We start from the raw sequence: 20,677 nt of genomic DNA on the forward strand, positions 1-20,677 counted from the left end.
AGGCTCTGGAGGTCATGTGTCATTTATTAATTATGTTTTGTATGTTGAAAAGAAATAAAAAAAGTGAAAAAAATGTGATTCCAGCAGTTTGTTTCTGCGACAAGGTCAGGCAGAATCATGGGTAAGGAAGAATGTCTTGAAATAAACACTGAGAATTTGCTGACTAAAAAGACATTGGACAACCTGGAAGAAGCTAGATTTGAGTCAATAATGGAATAATTAAAAGGTCAAACATATGAATAGAAGCAGTGGTAGTAAACTTGAGTTCTTACTCTGACCATGTGGTATATTTGAAGGGGCTATGAAGTATACAAAACAAGAAAAATGTCTTGAAAGCAATGCTAGAAACATATATTGGGGGAATAGACTGGTCTTTGAGAGAAAAGATATGAAAAAAGAGAGTCCATAAAGTTTTTTCTCTGACAATCACTCCTTGGAAGTTTTTTAGACCTCTCTTGGTTAGCTTCCACATCTATGAACTTAAAGGATTTTGTCAAAACTGTGGCTTTTAATAAAAAGATAAAGGTGGCAGAAATGGGAGTTTGGTGTAGTCATGATTTTTCAATTGAAACAAAGTAAAAGTGAGCAGTTTTTGTAAAGCAGTAAAGCTGTGCAGGAGAGAGAATTTTAACTACAAACTGTTATATCCAATCTGCTTCAGAATGAACCTTTCTAGAGGAGCAGTCACGTTTTATGTTCCTGAAAATACAGAGACTAATCTCTGTCCACTGCTTCATGAGGGAGGTGAGGGCTTATTGGAGACAGCAAGCATGATAGACCAAGAGTCTCCAACCACTGTGGAAAAACTGAGAAGGAAAAAAATGGGCATTTTCCAAGTCTTTAAAAGAAGGATGATAGAAAGGCAGAAAGCATCTTTTCCAGCAAATGAGAAAGGAAATAATACAGACAAGTTCTGGCCAAGACTGCAAGCTTCTGTCACTGAAGGCTGACATAAGACACTGAATGCCTTATTTGATTGGCTCTTGGGTGTTTTGAGAATTGGAGTATTGTGATTTAGAAGAACTAAATGTAGATATGAGATCTGTTCTACCAAAGCTCTGTGTCTGACTTTTAAAGAATTACACATAAGGCAATGAAGACTCACTGATTTCAATGGAAGTGCAATTCTACCTCCATACAACGCAGTGTGCAAGATTGTAGTATACAACATGACAACTGTAAAGCTTTGAGTGCATAGTGGTGCATCTCCTTTAAAACTGAATTTACTGTAATAGTCTTTGTGTTTACACTACTGCTAACAGTTAAGAGGAACATTCCGTAAAAAATAAATCATTGTTGCCACCTACCTGTCTCGATAGGCAGAGGAATTTCTTGGTTCAATGAGATCAGTTGACATTTATATGGATATTATATGACTGGACTGACAATAAGCTGCAAAGTCAGCCAAAGAAAAACAATATGGTTAATATGAATAACATCTTTCTGTATAGCTATGGATATATGAAATAAATGTGAAATGCAATGGTTGTGAGAGGTTTAACAGTAAGAATAAATGTTCTGTAACTTTTGAAGGTTCTAATTTGTGATGTATGTTGAGGAGAAAGAATGCTGCTCATATTGAAACTGTTTAACCAGACCTCAGCATTTAAGTCAGGGGATGAAATATTTTGAAAGTCAGATGTAGTTATGACAACAATTTGAAGTGAAGATGATAGACAGTCTCTGAACAAATTAATGATACATTGGGATAATAATAAGAGGCTTTTCCTAACTACATCTAAGACTGTTGTATATGTTCATCCAGAATCTTAATCTGATTAGTAATTTGATGTATCCACAGGACTGGGTCTGAAAATAGTGGAGCAAGATCATTGCTATACCTTGGTCAACAAATAGGTTTGTAGGGTCATAGGTAAGTAATAGGCTAACTGCCCTTGTTGACAACTTTAAGCCTAGCTAGTTTCCCTTTTTGTGCTCAAAATCACATGACCTTCCAAGATGGTTGCACACTGAGTAACAGATTAATTTCAGCTGTCCCAGTGTGAAAGAAGATATTCAGAAACGAGAGCCAGTGGATTTGTTTTTTGGGTAATTGTCAGTAACTGGCAAGCAAGTACACTGCCTGGATGCCAGCAAAAGAGAAATTCAGAAAACCTGAAAGAAAGTCCATAACAAAAGGTGGGGAGAAAACACTAGCTGGGAAGAATCCTGCAGCTATTCAGCAAAACGCAGTTCAAACTCCAGCTTTGGTGCGAGACATTGCTTCCAATAATCTAGAGGAAAAATAATTCAAGTGTGCACAGAGATTATTAAAAGAAACAAAACACTGAAGGAGTATGTCAACTCAAATAATAAAAGGCTGGAAAAAATGGAATAAGAGTTAAACAATTATTCAGATAAACTGATAAAACAGCAAAAATCAGAGTTCAAAATAAAGAAGAGGCTAGCCTAGTATGAGACTGCTCAAGAAGATATGTTTCAAATAATGGCAGAGTTAGAAGACAGAGCAGCCAGGGAAAAACTGAGATTTTCTGCTGCACCAGTGAAACTGGAAGGAACAGACTGTATTAATTTTATGAAAGTACAAATAAGCAACTTAACTAGTATTACACAGCAGAACTTTTTAACTGAAAGGGCACATTGTGTGTATGCTCCAAACCTGGTCATGAGAAAGCAGCCAAGACCTGTACTGGTAAAGATGCAATCCTATCAGCTGTGAGGGTGAATTTTGGCAAAACTGTGGTAGAAGGGCAAAGTACTAAAAGTTGGCGACAGTAGAGTGTTTGTGGAAAATGATTGTTCAATGTACATGAGGCAGAAGAGGAGCAAATTTATTGCAGCAATCAGAGAATGTCGCAAGGCAGTTGTGAGATTCAAGCTGCTGTAGGCTTGCCACCTATCTGGTATTTTTCTGCACTATCCGGAATTCAGAATGATTCTCCAGTAGTCTGGAAAGCACAGTACAAACCCTGGTATTCTGTTCAGAGATGTGTAGAGAATGCTGGAGTTTGTTAGAAAGCAAACTCTGTCTTCTTTTTTTGTAAAAAGCATCACTAAAGCAATGAGGTGGAGCCCGACATACTCTTAAACAACAAAAAAGAGGCATGCAACCTAGATTAGGTAAGTAAAAAAGGACTTTATGGGATGTTCTGCCCTAATGACATATGTATTTTCATCATAAAATGGGCATGGATGTGGGTAGAGATGGGTTGGGCTTGGGTGGAGTCACAGGTAATGCAGGGGGCATAGCTTCAGTCAGGTTTTCAGCATTGCAAGAGGTGGCAACCCTAAGCTGCTGTACCCAGATGTCTTCAGAATATTATTTTCTTGGATGATCAAAATCATTTTTGATGCAAAACAGACTAAGGAGGAAATACAAAAGTTTGTGCGACAAAAAGTGAGCTATCAAATAGAAGGGGACGCTGATATTTATTCTCCTGATAATAAAGCTTATAGAGAAACTTATCCAGTGAAAGTTTTTTCAAATGTTTCAAAGAAAAATGCTTGACAGGCAGAAAAAAAGCTCAGGAGCTAACTGGAAGAACCAGTAGTGCATTGAAAATGAACCAGAGACTGGAGTTGGGAGATGGAAGTTGACAGGGAAAAAATACAGCAACGTGGAAAATAATCAATAAAGTGTGGGATTAAAAACCATCAGTAATATTTGTCAAATATGAATGAACAAGAAAAACTGAAAATATTGGATTTTTGTTGACTTTGTTAAACTGTTGGGGACTACAAAGCATTTGCCCTACTTCATGTCATTAATGTTTGGAAGGACATTAAAGGGGAGGGGAGAGTAAGGAAAGAGGTAACTGTAAGTATTTTCTTAAAATATTTCATGGAGTAAACTGCATGCCATATTGTAAAGCATTTTCAGTTTTATGTGTGATAACGATACTAAGGTAAACAGGTGTCCCCTTTTTTCTTTTTTTCCTGTTTTAGTTTTAGGAAATGTAGGCATTACAATATAAAAAGAGGAGAAAGGCTATACAAAAGCATGTTTAAGTTAATACTCAGTAATCTTATGTTACTGAGGTAGGGGAGTGGGGTATAAAAGTACACAGATCATGATATAAGTAGAGTTGACCTACTTTCTCCTACTTAGGCATATGGGAATGACTGGATTAAGGCCATTGGCTTGATCTAACAAATTTTAACTCAAAGCAAATAAATAACAGAACACTGAACATATATTTAAAGGTTGGCCTTTAGGAACTAAATCTACAAAGTATAACATGAGAAGCTTGTAGCTGAAGGCAAATATATATCTGGTTCTAATGTTTCAGTGGATACAGGCTTATAAGAGGGTAATAAACACCAGAATACTTTTTTCTTTTAAGGTAAAAGCTAATGTTTTCTGAAAGCAATCGAGTTGTTTTATACACCTGGGAGAAGAATAAAGAGAAGACAAAAACAGATAGCATTTAGTGCACTTAGGAACACAGGCTGCACCATGCATCTTAGCATGGATAACCTTAATAGTAGGTCAAGTAATGCCTGTAAGTATGGCTGTAAATCCTGGACAATTGTTCCTATTAGGATGGTTAAACTTCAATATTTGAAGATGTATATAGTTTTGTGTGCTTGTAGTAAGTTAATAGGTTATGGGTGTTCTCTGGGGGGTGTTTTTGAGCATTTTCTTTACAACAAAAAGTCTTGTAAGATGTGACATAGGTTCAAATGGATATGACAAGAAACAACCATATAAAAGATCAGCCTGCCATGCAACATTAAAGCAGAAAATAGACATTTAAAAAAGCCGCGGTGGTGCAGAGGTAGCATTGTTGCCTCACAGCAAGAGGTTCTCCTGTTCGATTCTCGGCTGGAGTATGGGGAGTGCCTTCTGTGTGGAGTCTGCATGTCCTCCCCACAGTTGGATGGGTGTTTGAAAGACATGCGTAAATGGGCATGCCTTTGTTGAAGGTTGGACGTCGAGCTGGCACCTCAGCATTCGTTAAAAAATCTACTGCCAATCATTAATGGACCAGAGTTCAGCTGTGGTGACCCCTAACTGGGAAAAGCTGAAAAACAAACAACAACATAGCAGGCAGAAATGCTATTTTTTTCATGTGATGGTCTCACAAGTATACACAAAAAAGAAAGAGTAGTGAAATATATTAAGACATGCAGAGTGCAAACAGCAATGTTACAGGAGACACACTTGGAAAAAAATGAGCATATAAATTTGATAAATAAAGGATTTCAGGATAGTTATTCAAGGGAATATCTAGGACAAAGGAAAAGGAGAGTACTTATACCAATTGCTAGATGATCTCCAATAGTAATAGAAGAGAAAAAAAAGATAATGGTAGACATGTGATAGTAAGAGGCTACTGGCAAGGGAGGAGGATTATACTGGTATGTATTTAATATTCCTCCTAAAATTTTTACTATGGAGCTTAAGAAAATTCTTAGAAAATAATCAAATTTCAGCAGGGAATTTTACTTATAGGTGGGGACTAGAATTTGACTTCAAATAGAGAGGATGTAGCTGGGAGCCTAGAAGGGAAATATAACAAAAGAGGGCAGATTTTGAAGACATTTATGAAAATATTTGGTATGGAAGACTTGAATTCAGTAGTAGGAACTCGGAGAAAATTTCCATATTATTTCCCAAAGTACAACATCTGGGCTAGGTTAGACAGAAATTATATTTCACAGGAACATGTACATTTAACTGAACGTTTTGATATGGATCCAATAACTATTTCAGATCACACACCAATAATAACTATGATAAAAATGTAGGGTAATGAAGTAAAAATGAGGCATTGGTGATTCCTCACCTATCTGTTAAAAAGAGAGGAATTTAAGGAGTGGGAAGTGGAAATTATTCGGGAGTTATTAGGGAAGATATAAACTTCTTCAGAAGATATAGCTAGGGAGTGGGATAAAATTAAAGCAGATATTTAAAAATAGGGTAGAAATAAAAGAAAAGAGATATGGTTAAGAAGTAACAAAAATTACTTAAAGGGATTGACAAAGGTTAAAGTATTACAGAAAAGGGGGAATCTCACAGAACCAGAACAGGCAGAAATGTAGAGTGCTAAAGAAAAAAAAAGGACTACCTGGATGATATGTATGAGTTTAGAATAATTGCTGTTAAGTAACCGTTTTTGTTAACACACATTTAGTAAAATGACTCAGGCAACAGAAAGTAAAAAAGGGGTTTTACCAAGCTTTGAAAAAGGGCTCTGGCTCAGTCGGACTTTCCCGGTCAAAAAATGTCAAATAAATGAATAGATAAATAAATCAGAGAATTAGACTGCATTTTTGTCAATGAGACAATTTAAAAGGAGAATGGCATTGTTCTTAAACAGTATCATTGAGCTTTCCACAGAACAGGAGAGTCAGACTATAAAGTATGGGATAGGAATAAAGAGGACCTAAGGAGCTGTGTACATGAGAAAAGACGGTTAGTAGATTTGGCAATTGTTTATATTAGGACATACCAAGATGCGCAGTAGAAAACCCCACCTCTGGTGTGATGTGGGCCAACTTAAATGCTCTCAGACCTATTTTTCAATTGTTGTTCTTAAGAAAATTAGATTTAAAAAAACACACAGTGTAACATCCATCAGGGGGATTATGCCCCTCACACACCGCCAAAAAGACTGCAAGGCACTTAAAAGTATGTATAGGAGGGTGAAGCATGTATAGCAGGGGGTGTGAGGGTGGCAGCTCCCTTGCCAGATGTGCATTGCTGTCTTTAGCTGACGTTATGTTTGTAATGCCTGACATTAGCGTTTACATGTTTTATACTTTAATCTTAAGCTGTTTAATATTGAAAAAAGTACAGAATTAGAATAATAATTTAGAAACATGCAAAACACTTAAATGACAACTCCATCGGGATGTCAAAGAAGTAAGCTCCATCCATACCTGCAATAAATAGGGTAGTGTGTCCTAATATAAATAATTGCCCTGCACTAAGTAGAACAGTGCGGTCTAAAATAAACAGCCACCCTAGATTTAAAGGTGACCAGGTTACTGACGGAGCTACTGAAGGCACAGGAAGAAGTTTTGCATAGGAAGAAAGGGGTTGAATTCAGTTTAATAGATTTACAGGATAATATGCATAAAATGCTACTTTACAAGTCAGACCAAGCTAAGAGAACTCTTAAAGATTTCATGGTCAAGGGAGACTGGGTAAAATAGTGTAGTATCAAAGTCTTAGCTATAGCCAGGGCTCTCCATTCTTGTATATGCTGTACTTCATATGTTTTGTTACTTTTGCTGCCTCCCAACCCTGCTGTCAGCTGTGCAACAGGAAGCACACTAACTTTGGTGCAGAAGGCTGTGGATTCTATTCTCATACTATGTAGATTAATTGCTGACACTGAAGTTCAGCACAATGGGGATGCTGCACTTCTAAGTCTGCCATCTTTTGGATGAGAAGTTAAATTGAGGCCCCATCTGTTTGAGCTGATGGTATCTCAGGTGGACATAAAAGATCCCACAGCACCTATCAAAAAGAGTAGGGTAAGTTCCCTGATGCCCTTGCCAAATTTCCCCTAGAAGTATAAATACCACCTTGGGTCTTCCAGAAAACTGGCTACTAGACTAGTGGGACTAACCCAGCCAGCAAAGGATAAATAAATATAGTCCAATTTCTGTGCTAAATTCTGATTATAAATTATTTATGTTAGCTTTTGCCCACAGAATATCTAAATCTTCCCAAATTAATACATTAGGATCACACCTGATTATACATGGTAGACAAACATTTGATAATATCAACAAACCTCTGTTGTTAATAGAAGATGCTAATCTGTCCAGATACCTCCTTGTTATAACCAGGTTTGACGCCAAAAAGCTTTTAACTGGGTGAATTGGCAATATTTTTTGTAACCCTGCAGATGTATAATGTCAAAGGAAAAAACTTCAAAGACCAATACACATAAGGTTCAGTTAAGGCACTTTAATTTACTTGCAGCAAGGAGACAATGCATGCAAATACAAGGATTTGTCTAACTACTAACAGGAAGTATGTTCATTCTTATACTGTTTTACAAGACATGGCCTCCTAAGCTGACGTAATCAAACACAGCTTTAAGCATTGTACTACAGCAGGTGTTACTTCAGATTTTCTGCTGACATGACTAGATTTGTGAGAAACTTTTCAGAAAAACAACCTGGCCTTGGTGACCAGTACTTCATTTACAAGCGTCTGTTGTACACTGTTACTTTTCAAGGTACTTTTCTAATACAGATACAAGCAAATGCTGATTGCAGTTCATATTTTCAAGCAGGCTTTGTCCTACTTATCTGTTATTTCTACAGCTGTGTATATTCTCATAGCACAGCGGAACTTCTTGTCTGAGTTTCATATAAGCAGTATTGTTCTATTCATTATTTTCCTAACGCAAGCAGAAATCATCTGCTTCTCAGTAAATTTCCAAGGCAGAAGCAAGATTTAGCTGACAGTACAAGGTCAAAAAGCAACTGCAGTTTGTACAGATTTATGCAGTATGAAGTAGAATAAATGTGTTAAGTATTTTCAAGTTCTAAATGCACTAAGCATATTGCTAATACACACATTAATACATATTTCTCTAACATTTCCCCCCTATTAATACTTTTATTCTACTTTCAAAATAAGCATAAACAGTTTGTTTTCTTCTCCTAACCTCTTCCACTCAGGATTTGCAGTTAAGAGAGTCATTCAGTTTAAACTTATGAAAGCATTTTTAGTCTTTTAACAGTTCTTAAAACTCAGTACTTTGATATAAGGTTTCAGAAACCAACATGTCTATAAGGTCTTTAATCAGCCTTTTCATGCAGGGGATACCACAACAAACACATACTCCCAGTAGGAGCATACCTACACAAATGGCAATCAGGATGTTCATTAGGATGGTACCCCACCCACCAAACCATTTCTGGAAAAAGTCCATCAGTGGGTTTGGGCCTGGTTTGGTCATGGCCAACACTTGCTGAATTACCTCAAGATGATTGTCTATCTTGTGTTTATGGTCAGGAATATCCGAACAGCATTCTTCTTGGATTAAAGCGCACGTACCACCTCTTGCCGCTAGAATGAAGTCGAGAGCCATGTGGTTTTGGAGCATTACAGTTTTCTTAGCATTCAGTTTATCAGTCACCAATTTGAGAGCAGAAAAAGTTGCGTTGCTCATTACTTCGAGAAGATTTGACAGTTTTCTCAGCTCCCAGATCGATTTCACTGCTCCATATGCTGGTAATATGCCTGCCCACGATATAATGCTATCACTCAAGTCCATGTGTGTCAGTCCTTTGCCTAGAGAGTGATGGTCTTTCCAAGGCGCATGGATTTGTCCCACTGGATTTACAGGTTTCTTGACGACTTCTTGGACATTTCGAATTTTCCCATGAGGCAAAACTGCAGTGTGTCGTATGGCTGGAACCAGGTAACCCAAAAAACAACTGCCGGACCAATTCTCAGGTAACCATTTGTATGCCTTTCTACCACACACAAAATAACAATCCTCTACTTTAGTAGTAACCTTTCTATGAATGTACACTCGCCCTGCATGAAACATTTTTCTATCAATTATAGACAGCTGTTTATAAAGAACAGAATTATGTTTTACTTCATCAAGTGTTTTGCGCATCCATCCAAGAAATGAATCATAGTTTGTATTACAATAAAGATCTACTTTGTTACCTTTAGTGTAACATCTATAAGGAACAGTCACATTGCAATTGCTCCAACCCACCTGAACAGTATCATTTTTATAAAAACACAGTTCCCTTTTGTGGAACCGACAAGTGCAATGCTATTTTATCTTGTGCTGTAATGGTTGAGGTATCATAAATCAAGTTCTCCCAAGTCTCATTGACCCCTAGGGGGACTGTTGTCATTAATAACCCCTGTATGCTGTCGGCAAAGCTGTGCAAATCCAGCAATTCGAAACATTGAAAGTCTCAGCATACACATATTTAATTGCCTGGTAAGTGTTAAAGTTTTGATGCCAGTTTATGAGTAACGCTTCACGTTTATTCAGTTCAATCTGTGTGGCTGGGAAAAGAAAAGGCCACAACAAAAAGATTATTGTCACAAATACAGTTAACAGGATGATTATGCAATACTTCTGAGGAAAGGGTTGTTCTGCATTCCTGTTTCTTCTGGACTATCATTTTTGCTCTTGGCATGTGACAAGATTTTTGTCTAGTTCAAAGTCTTTAACTAATTTACAGTGCATCAGGTGGATCCAAGAGGCACGCTCCGCGATTTTGACTGCAGTGGTTGTTGACAAAAGCACTTGATATGGACCTTCCCACTTTGGAGATGCCCAATTCTTCTTTTTGACCACCTTCAGCCAGATCCAAGTTCCAGGGGGCACTGCCACTTCTGACAGTCTGGTTTGTTCTTTATCTGAAACAGAATTTAACTGCAACAAATGTTTAGAATTTAATAACTTACGCATATACTCTGCTAATGTATCATCAGCTTCCTGGTCTGCGGGCATGAGAGATTTCCACTGAGGTATATAGTAAGCCCCTCCAAAGAGCTTTTCAAAAGGAGTCAATCCTTTTGCATTCGGAATAGTTCTCATGCTCAACAGTGCCAGGGGCAGACAGTACATCCAATTTCTCTGTGTTTCTGATATTAACTTTCTTAGCTTACCCTTTAAAATCCCATTATGTCTCTCTGCTAGCCCTGCTGATTGAGGGTGATACACACAATGATTTTTCAAACAAATTCCAAAATATTCACGTAGCTGTTGTATGGTCTGATTCACAAAGTGCGTGCCATTGTCACTGTAGATCCTTTCCGGAATGCCGAATCTAGGGATTATTTCTTTGACAAGGACTTTGGCTACCGTTGTAGCATCTGGATTTTTAGTCGGAAAGGCTTCCACCCATCTGGAAAACATATCTACAATGACAAGACAATACTTCTTATTTTCACATTTATTCAACTCTATGAAATCCATACAGATAGTATGAAATGGATACGGTGGTGTAGGGAAACTCCCTTGCTTGGGCTTTAACGCCCCTTGTGCATGATGTTTATTACAGGTGTGGCATAATGAACAGAATTTTTTAGAGTAATTTGAGAAGCCATATGTCGTGAACACTCGGTTCACCAGCTGTACCATCCCCCCTGTTGAGACATGGCTCTGCCCATAGCTCAACAAAGCTGCATATCTAAACAAATTAGATGGCAATATCGGTTTCCTTTCTTTAGAGATATACAGCCCCTTTTTGAGAATTGCTCCTCGTTTTACCCATCTTTGTTTTTCAACTTTCGTAGTAAGTGTTTGCATTGTCTTTAACATTTCTAAGTCTAAAATCTCAGAGGGTTGTAATTCCTCATTCAAAAGAAATACTTCTGAAGCTGCCTGCTTTGCAGCTGTATCAGCTCTCGCATTACCTTTTGAAATCTTATCCTGTTGCTTGGTATGAGCTGTGCATTTACAAATAGCTACTTTCTGAGGTAACTGAATAGATTCTAAAAGATCTAAAATAAACTGTGCATGATTAATCGGTTTGCCAGTAGATGTTATCATTCCTCGATTTTTCCACTGTTGCACAAAAACATGTACAGTAGAAAAAGCGTACTGGCTGTCAGTAAAAATGTTCACACATTTACCCTTTGCTAAGATACATGCCCGTGTCAAGGCAATCAATTCTGCTGCCTGTGCAGATAAACTATGTGGCAAAGATTTTGCTTCTATAATGTCTGTGTCAGAAACTACTGCATATTTTACTAGGTTCTGTCCTGCAGGACCCCTTTTGCATGAGCCGTCCATGTAGTATGTCAACTCAGCATCATCCAAGGGAACATCCATAAGGTCTTTTCTAGGCAGTGTCTTTTGCTCAATCACCTGCAGGCAGCTGTGTGGTGTGCTATCTGCAGGGGTTGGGAGCAAGATAGAAGGGTTCAAAGTTGTACATTGTTCGATTGTCATATGAGGTTGGCTCAACAATATAGTCATACAGGAAAGATGCCTAGCAGGGGAAAGATATGCTACCTTTTCTTGTAGTAAAATAATTGCGACTGCATGAGGCACTCTCAATGTGAGAGGGTGGAACAACACTACTGAGGCCGAAGCCTGTACCTCCATTGCAGCTGCAACTACTGCTTGTACACAGTGAGGTAAAGACCGTGCCACTGGGTCCAGTTGTGATGAATAATAAGCAGTAGGGCGTTGCTTGTCCCCGTGCTGCTGTGTTAACACTGATGTCATATAACCTTGCTTACAATCTACAGTTTGGAAAAAACGTTTATGATAGTTTGGTAATCCCAAAACTAGTGAGGACGCTATTAACTGTTTCAGTTTGCAGAAGGCAGATTCTGCTTTTGGTGTCCATTGTAACAAGTCCTGTGCTGCCATAGGCTTTTTATAAATCAGGTTAGTCAGTGGTGCAGATTCCAAGGCATAGTTTGGAATCCAACTCCGACAAAAATTAGTCGTACCCAGGAAGGACATCATTTCCTTCTTGGTAGTGGGTTTTGGTGCTTGTAAAATCGCTATTTTTCTGTCCTCATCTAATGTTCTACCCTCCTTGGATATTACATATCCTAGGTATTTAACTTGTTTTTTCCAAAGCTGCAGTTTATTTTTGTTTACTTTATGTCCTTCAGCAGCTAAAAATTGTAATAGCGCTATGGTATCTTCTTTACAATCTTGCTGGGTGGAGGACGCCAGCAGGATATTATCAACATAAAGCAAAATCTGACTACCTCCCGGTGGGGTAAACCCCGCCAAGTTGCTTGCCATTTCTTGTGAGAATATTGTTGGACTTTCACAATACCCTTGTGGTAGTCGCGTATATGTATACCTTTTCCCCTGAAATCTGGATGCAAACCAATGCTGGCTGTCAGGGTGTATTGGTATCGAAAAGAACGCATTGCTGATATCTACCACAGAAAAATATTTCTGTTGAGGTTTTAAATCATTCAACAGGGTGTGTGGGTCTGGCACCGTAGGTGCCCTTGGTATTACTGTGTCATTTACAGCTTGTAAATCTTGGACCATACGCCACTCCCCATTCGCTTTCTTAACAGGAAATAAGGGTGTGTTACATGGTGAATCAGGAGATTCCACCAGCACCCCTTCCTTAAGTAAAGCTGCTATAATAGGTTTGATTCCTACCTCTTCATCTTTTCTTAAGGGATACTGTCTTTTTTTTTGTGGTCTAAATGCTGACTTTGGTGTAATAGTAACTGGTCCCACTGTACGAATAAGTCCTACATCTGATTTTCCTGTTGACCAGAGAGTTTCTGGTATATTCTGTAAGGCATTCTCTTCCCCCTTCAATAGGAGTGCTAATCAGCTGTCCTTGCTAGACTGCAAGTGTACAGCTGAGTGGGTCTGGGTTATCCAATTCAGCTTCTGCATTTGTATTCCTTGTTCTGACAGTTCTAACTCTGTCTGTTTTTCCCATCTCGTGACTTTTTCTCCTAAGTCTACCCATTTTGCATTCTTGTCCTTAGTTAAGCTAACATGTGGTAATCGATTAGATTTATAGAGTGCAAAGAACTCCTGGGGCAATGAACAGCTGGCTACACTGTTCCCTTCTGTGTCCCGGTACAGATTACGTAATATTAATCTGTTTGCATGATTTCTAAACAATTCTTGCTCATATTCCTTATCAGGTCCTGGTGTATTACAATAATACAGAGTACAGTGCAACAAATGCTGTTTATCAGTGTCAAGGGAGAGGAACTTGCTGATGGCTACATTCATCAACTCTTCGGTCACTGCCCCTGGACCAGTCGTAACCAAGTCCTGGCTGTACCAATAAAACATTCCACCCTCCGATTGCACTGCAAAGGCAACAATTTGTCACTGTGCTTCCATACCCTGCATAGTCGGAACTACTGTTATACCAAATAGCTGCATAAGGTCCCTGCCCAAGAGGTTTACTGGGCATTTTGCAGATACAACAATTTTGCTTTTCTGGGTCAATCCTGAAACTGGATCAGTTATCACAATATTGTGGGAGAGGGGCTCCTGATACAGCTGTCCATTAGCTGCTTTCACTAATATGTAATCAGGTGACTCTGAATTCTCTGGCAGTTTGGAGGGATGTACCAGGGTCCGTGAGGCCCCTGAGTCATACAAAAATGTGACTTCCCTCCCTTCTACCAGGAGTGTGACTTCTGGTTTTGTGTCTGCTCAATAGAGCTCTAAGCTCAATAAAGCCAAATCCAATATTTCATTTTTTTCACTATCCATGACTTCTTGCACTTCCTCTATTTCTTCTGTCACATTCTCTACTACATCACATTCTCATTTGTTCCTTCTCTGCTATCCCCTTCTAGTGATTCCTAACTATCATATAGTCAGTCCTCACCCTCCTTATCCTCCGTGGTTGTCTTCTTATTTTTCTTGCAATCCCTTGTCAAGTGTTCTTTCTTACCGCATTTAAAACATTCACCCCTTTTCTTTCGCCCTTCAAAGTCCTCTGATCATTGATCAGATTGTTTCCCTGGGCATTTCTCTTGCCCTTTTTCCCAGACTGTACTACATATACTTCTGCTCCATCTTCTACAGAAAATACTTGGGCTTTCTTTTTGCTATTAAAATGCCTTTCGGCATGTCTAGCATATTCAAGCAATGACTGTAATCTGCTTGTACAATGATCTACCATGTGTTTTGTAATGAAACTGCTTATAGGTGCAATACTGCCTTTCGAAAATGCATTCTTTAACTGCTGCTCATATGGGGAATCGTGTGTCTGATCTTCAGGAACCTGCATTCCACGATGGTTATTAAAACATTCTAATAGTCTGGCATAATATCGGTCAACAGCTTCACCTTCCTGTTGGATGCATTGATTAATGCAAGTCCAGTCTGCCCCAGGCTTCCATTTTTCAGAGATTCGGTCTGTAAGACCTTTCACTCTGTTGTCTAACTCTGTGCTGCTATGTGGGAGAGGCCTGAGCACAATATCACGGGGGATTCCAGTTGCCATTAATCATGTGCCAATCTGGTCCCACAATTTGTCTGACTACTTTTTCTACCTCTTCTCCGTTTAAATTATAACTCAGCCTCATTCCTTGCAAATCTTCTAAGAACTTTCTAAAATTAACTTTTGGATGGGGAATTCCCTCAGTGGCTTTCCGGATGTCTTCCGGAGTCCAGGTTCTATACACTAGAATAGTTGGGTCCTGACCTTCTTGCCCTGCCTGAGGATTAGGCACTTCTATAAGTGGGCATATTTCTTCTTCACTCATATATCGTGAATTTCTACCCATTTGATATAACTCAATGTCCCCTTTTGAGTTTCCTGCTCGTGTTCGAGATCTGGTCTCGACGGGATCTCTAATAAACGGTTTTGCTTTTGTAGTGTCTCTACTCATAGTGACAGCAGGATATCGCAGGGGTGGACTAACTTGTTCACTTGCCTCATATTCCAGTAAGGGAGGCAGAGAGGCTGATGCTATTACTAAATTATTGTCCTCCTTATCTAAAAACATTGCTTTTGAATTATTCTTTTGTTCCCTTCGGTTTACTTCCTCAATCCACCTGTGTGCCTGAGGAATTCCTAATTGACGTTGCTTTTTTACCCGACCTTTAGAATTGGTTTTAAGCTGTTTGACAAGTTTGACAAGTGAGGATTTTTCTAGCTTACCATCAAATTCATACTTATTAACCCATTTTGAGTAATATTTAATATCATCAGCACGCTGTGACTGCATGTATTTCGCGTCTTCGGTTAATGGCGGATTTTGGGACCTTTTTGTACAATTATTACCCATTTTGTTCTACCCTTTGAATCGTTACATAACACCTTATTTTTACATGGTACCACGGATATTTTTATAGTCTCTTCAGAATGACTGTCTACCTGCTCTGTTTCCCTGATCTATGACAAGACAGTAATCTTTCTGTCCCTGACTTATAAACAAAGTCTCTAACAGAATAAATACGTATCTAGTCCCTGATCTAAAGCAGAAAAGAAGGTAGATTCACCTTACCTGAGCCTTTGTGATTGATCACCTGGTTCGAGTAAACTCGTCCTTCAGTCGCAGATCAGAAAGTGTCTGGCCTCTTTTGTACGACAATTCAGTCGGAGGACTTTTCAAATAAGAAGAACTGATGTGGTTTCTTCCCCGTATGGTTTCAAGCCACCTGGCCTGTCTGATCCGAGGCGAAGTGAATGTATAATGTCAAAGGAAAAAACTTCAAAGACCAATACACGTAAGGTTCAGTTAAGGCACTTTAATTTACTTGCAGCAAGGAGACAAATGCATGCAAATACAAGGATTTGTCTAACTACTAACATGAAGTATGTCCATTCTTATACTGTTTTACAAGACATGGCCTCCTAAGCTGATGTAATCAAACACAACTTTAAGCATTTTACTACAGCAGGTGTTACTTCAGATTTTCTGCTGACATGACTAGATTTGTGAGAAACTTTTCAGAAAAACAACCTGGCGTTGGTGACCAGTACTTCATTTACAAGCGTCTGTTGTACACTGCTACTTTTCAAGGTACTTTTCTAATACAGATACAAGCAAATGCTGATTACAGTTCATATTTTCAAGCAGGCTTTGTCCTAATTATCTGTTATTTCTACAGCTGTGTATGTTCTCATAGCACAGGAACTTCTTGTGTGAGTTTCATATAATCAGTATTGTTCTATTCATTATTTTCCTAACGCAAGCAGAAATCATCTGCTTCTCAGTAAATTTCCAAGGCACAAGCAAGATTTAGCTGACACTACAAGGTCAAAAAGCAACTGCAGTTTGTACAGATTTATGCAGTATGAAATAGAATAAATGTGTTAACTCTTTTCAAGTTCTAAATGCACTAAGCATATTTCTAATACACACATTAATACATATTTCTCTAACATATAACAATTCAGAAGCAAAGATAAAAATACTGAGATACTTGTCTGAACCTATTCAGGTTACTTGAGGCACCAGGAAAGACTGCCTCATCCACCCCTGGTATTTACCCTTTTATATGGAGCCTTTCGCAAGAAAAGTATGATCTCAGAGGGAACTGGGGTGTAGCTGAAGGGCTGGAAGATTTACTTTATCTCTCTATGCTGATGATTTATTGGTCTATCTGAGGAATCCTGAGAAACAAATTCAAAGTCAAGTCAAAGAAAAACTTTATTGTCTTTCAGAACTACACAGCAGTGTAGCTGAATGAAATACAATGCTTCGTTCTCAATGCAGGAAACAGTTGCACATATAGACAGAGAAAAATGAATAAAATATCACAGTAAAAATTTAATAAGTAGCAATTTGTAACTAAAGTAGGATAGCAGTGACCCACACCCATCCCAGAACAGGAGACAAGGAAGACAAAGAACGATATGAAGGTAATATTGTCAAAGTAAAATTGCAGCAATAGCAGCATATCTATAATTTGACTGAATTATTGCACAGTTTGTATATTGCACTTTACAGTCCTTCAGTGTGTAGGAGAGCTACCTTAGTGTTGCACTTAGCTATTGCACATCCATAAAACAAGCCCCTTGATAGGCTAGTTATGTAATAGACATCATGGTTCGTTTTTCCCAAGAGTTCAATAGTCTAATGGAGAGTGGAAATAAACTGTTTTTTAGTCTGTTGGTCTTACAATGCAGGCTTCTGTATCTCCTGCCTGAGGAGAGGTGAGTGTACAGACCATAGGCAGGATGCATTGGATCGCTGGAAATCTTTTTGGTCCTATTGATGCATCTGCATTTGTATAGATCTTCCAGAGGTGTAAGGGAGGTGCCAATGATTCTTTCTGCCACCCTTACAACTCTCTTGAGAGCCTTCCGATACTGATTGTTACAGCTCCCATACCAGACTGCAATGCTGTTGGTCAGGACACTTTCAATGGTGCCCCTATAAAAGGTCTGAAGTATGGAGCTTGGTAATTTTGCCTTCCTAAATTTCCTTAGAAAGTGGAAACATTGCTGAGCTTTTTTGACTGTGCTGGATACAGGGACTGACCAGGATAAGTTCTCCATGATATGAACACCCAAGAACTTTGTACTCTTGACCCTTTCTACTGTCATCCCTTTCATCACTAGAGGTTTGTGTGGTACTTGAGATTGAGAGTCAGCCTGTCTGGGACCAAATTAAGGCATATGGATGACTATCTGGATATAAATTAAATTCTGATAAACAAAGGTCATTGTAAGTAATTTTACTCCATTGCTAGATCTCCATGAGGAACTTTCTTATCGCTGGGGACACCAGCAGGTAGACTATTTGGGAGTACCTATAGTGGGGAATATTCAATGCACAACTCAGAAAACATTTTAACAACCTAACCCAAACATGTAATAACTATTAGAAACTATGGTCAATTTGTTTTTGGATTTTCATCAGTGGATTTTAACAATCTAAATGTTTATTATACCACATATCACATGTGCCACACAGGCATTATGGTTCCCCCAGCTCCAACTTTCTTTAAAATAGTAGATTTTATATGGGCACAAAAGAAGAACAGAATAGCCTGGAATGTATTGATACCACCAAAAGAACTGGTGGGATTAGGTGTGCCAGACCTGGAATTATTTATTTATTTGGCATTTATTTACAGGGAAAGTCCAACTGGGTCATGAGATACCCATTTTCAGCAGAGGTCTGGTGAGAAAAGCTTCAGATACATATGGTTAATAGAATGAAAAACTAGACAGACATAATAAAGTCATAACATTCAAGCACAAATATGAAAACAACACATTAGTTTGTCAGAATGAGAACTTAACTTACATAATAAAGTCATAACATTCAAGCACAGAATTTGACAAACTACACATTAGTTTGTCAGAATAAAAACTCAACAGACATAATAAAGTCATACTGTAGGAAGATGCAGCATTATTTACATAATAGATGATTATCATAACAATTATTAATATTTTAGAGGTCATGAAATATGGTAACAGATTATATTGGTGAAGCTGAAGGATAGTACGAGTAGAGAAGGGTAAGGTGTGATAGAGGGGATAGTAGGAATAGATATGGAAAAGGTATGAGTGAAACCTCAGGGGAGTCTGTGTAGATAAGGGAGGGTAGGGTAAGTTAGTAGTGGGGATAGAGAGAGAGAGAGTAGGGTTTGAAAATGGTATAAAAATACCTCAGCCTGGGCTCATACAGGAGCAAAGCCAAGCTTTGTTGAAGTATTCTTTTACAGGGGTTTTGAAGGAGTGCAGGTTAGTAGCAGTTTTGATAGTTAAAGGAAGGGAGTTCCACAGTTTTGCCACAGAGCAGGAGTAAAGGCTTAGGCCTGGGTTTTGTTAGGTTTATAAGTTGCGAGGAGATGTTTGTCATCAGATATGAGATGTTTATTTGGAATATAAAAGTTGATTAATAGGCTAAGAGCAGGACAAGCTACTGGGTTGTGGATGATTTTGTATACTGTAATAAGTTGTACATATTGGAGGTGGAGGGGGAGTTCAAGCCATCTTAGGGAAAGTAGGCTCTACTGTGATGAGTTAGAGGGCTTGAGTTTATGGCAAATTTGGCAATTTTGCTATTTCTAGTTTCTTTTTTTCTTAGGGAGGTCTGCAAGTTAGCTAGAATTGAGGCCCCATATAACAGTGAGGGCAAGAGATAGGTTTTGGCAAGGTTAATTTTGGTAGCTGCTGTGAGGAAGTCTTTAATTCCTGTATAGCATGCCCAGTTGTGGGTGTTTTTTTATACTGTTTTGTATGTGTAGGTCAAACTTGAGATTATCATCAACTATGTCGCTTAGTAGTTTAGTATGCTGAACCAATTAAATTTCAGTATTGTTGTCTGAAAAAAATCTTGAAGTTTGTTTTGTTGGAGCTATGGGATTTGTGGGTGAACAGAAGCTTTGTTTTCTGGCTTCAGTAGGAGTTCGGGATTGGAGAGCCATGCCTCTGTGGAAGAAAAAGCTTGTTGTGGTGTGTGTTGTAGGTGAGTTAATGTATCTGATACACAGATAATAGGTGAGTCATCTGCATATTGGATTAAAGTGCCTTCACAGGAGGATGTATGTAAGTTATTGATGAAGACGTTAAATAGTAATGGGCCAACGATGGATCATTGAGGTACACCTGTGGGGGTGATGTGATATGGAGAGATAGAGCCCTGCCATTTTACTGCTTGCTGCTGTTAGCTAGGTAGTTAGAAAACTACTGAAGTGAAGAGGAGGATAGACCAATGCTGCAAAGTTCTTTAAGGAGTGTGAGGTGAAATATCATGTCAAATTCTTTTGACAAATCTAGAAATACTGCAGATACTAGTTTGCCAGTGTCATGGGCTTTGTTGACAGAGTCCCTTTAAGATAATAGGCTGTTGAGGTACTGTGCGCAGGTCTAAAGCCATGTTGAGTGTGGGAAACTACTCTCAGAAAAGCTTTCATATTCTATTAAGGGTTGATTACTGGGCGGGATGGAAGGATATCATTTTGAAAATGGTATGGGAGTGAAACGGGCTACATCATGTTGTATGCCAGAGAGATTCACACAATTTACAGATTTTCTCCCCTTGGCTAAAACACCTTAGCTCAGAGATTAGAACACTTTTATATAGTCTGGAAGAAGGGACTGGAGATCAAAACTACTTCCTATCAAGGGTTTTTTTTTTCCTGGAGTAATAATGCAAAGCCAACAATTCTGCTTCATATCCAAAGAGAGTGGCCTAACATCCTACGAACAGATGATATTTGAAAACAGATTTATGATGTGGCAAGAGTTCAGGGATAGATATAGTTTAAGAGCACAAAATGAGAAGCTTTTCAATCCTCTAATACAGCAGGGAGCTTGATAAAATTTTCTCTGTAAATAA

At 38.5% G+C, this 20,677-nt stretch overlaps 1 protein-coding gene across 1 annotated transcript in view; it reads right to left on the reverse strand.

Moving 5' to 3' along the window:
* The window catches only part of SERPINI2 (serpin family I member 2), a 219,807-nt gene that overhangs the window by 157,578 nt on the left and 41,552 nt on the right, over window positions 1-20,677 (reverse strand). The window lies entirely within an intron of this gene.

The sequence above is a fragment of the Protopterus annectens genome, chromosome 4.part1 (genome assembly GCF_019279795.1).
Source record: "Protopterus annectens isolate FY-2018-M chromosome 4.part1, PAN1.0, whole genome shotgun sequence".
Classification (NCBI taxonomy): Eukaryota; Metazoa; Chordata; order Ceratodontiformes; family Protopteridae; genus Protopterus; species Protopterus annectens.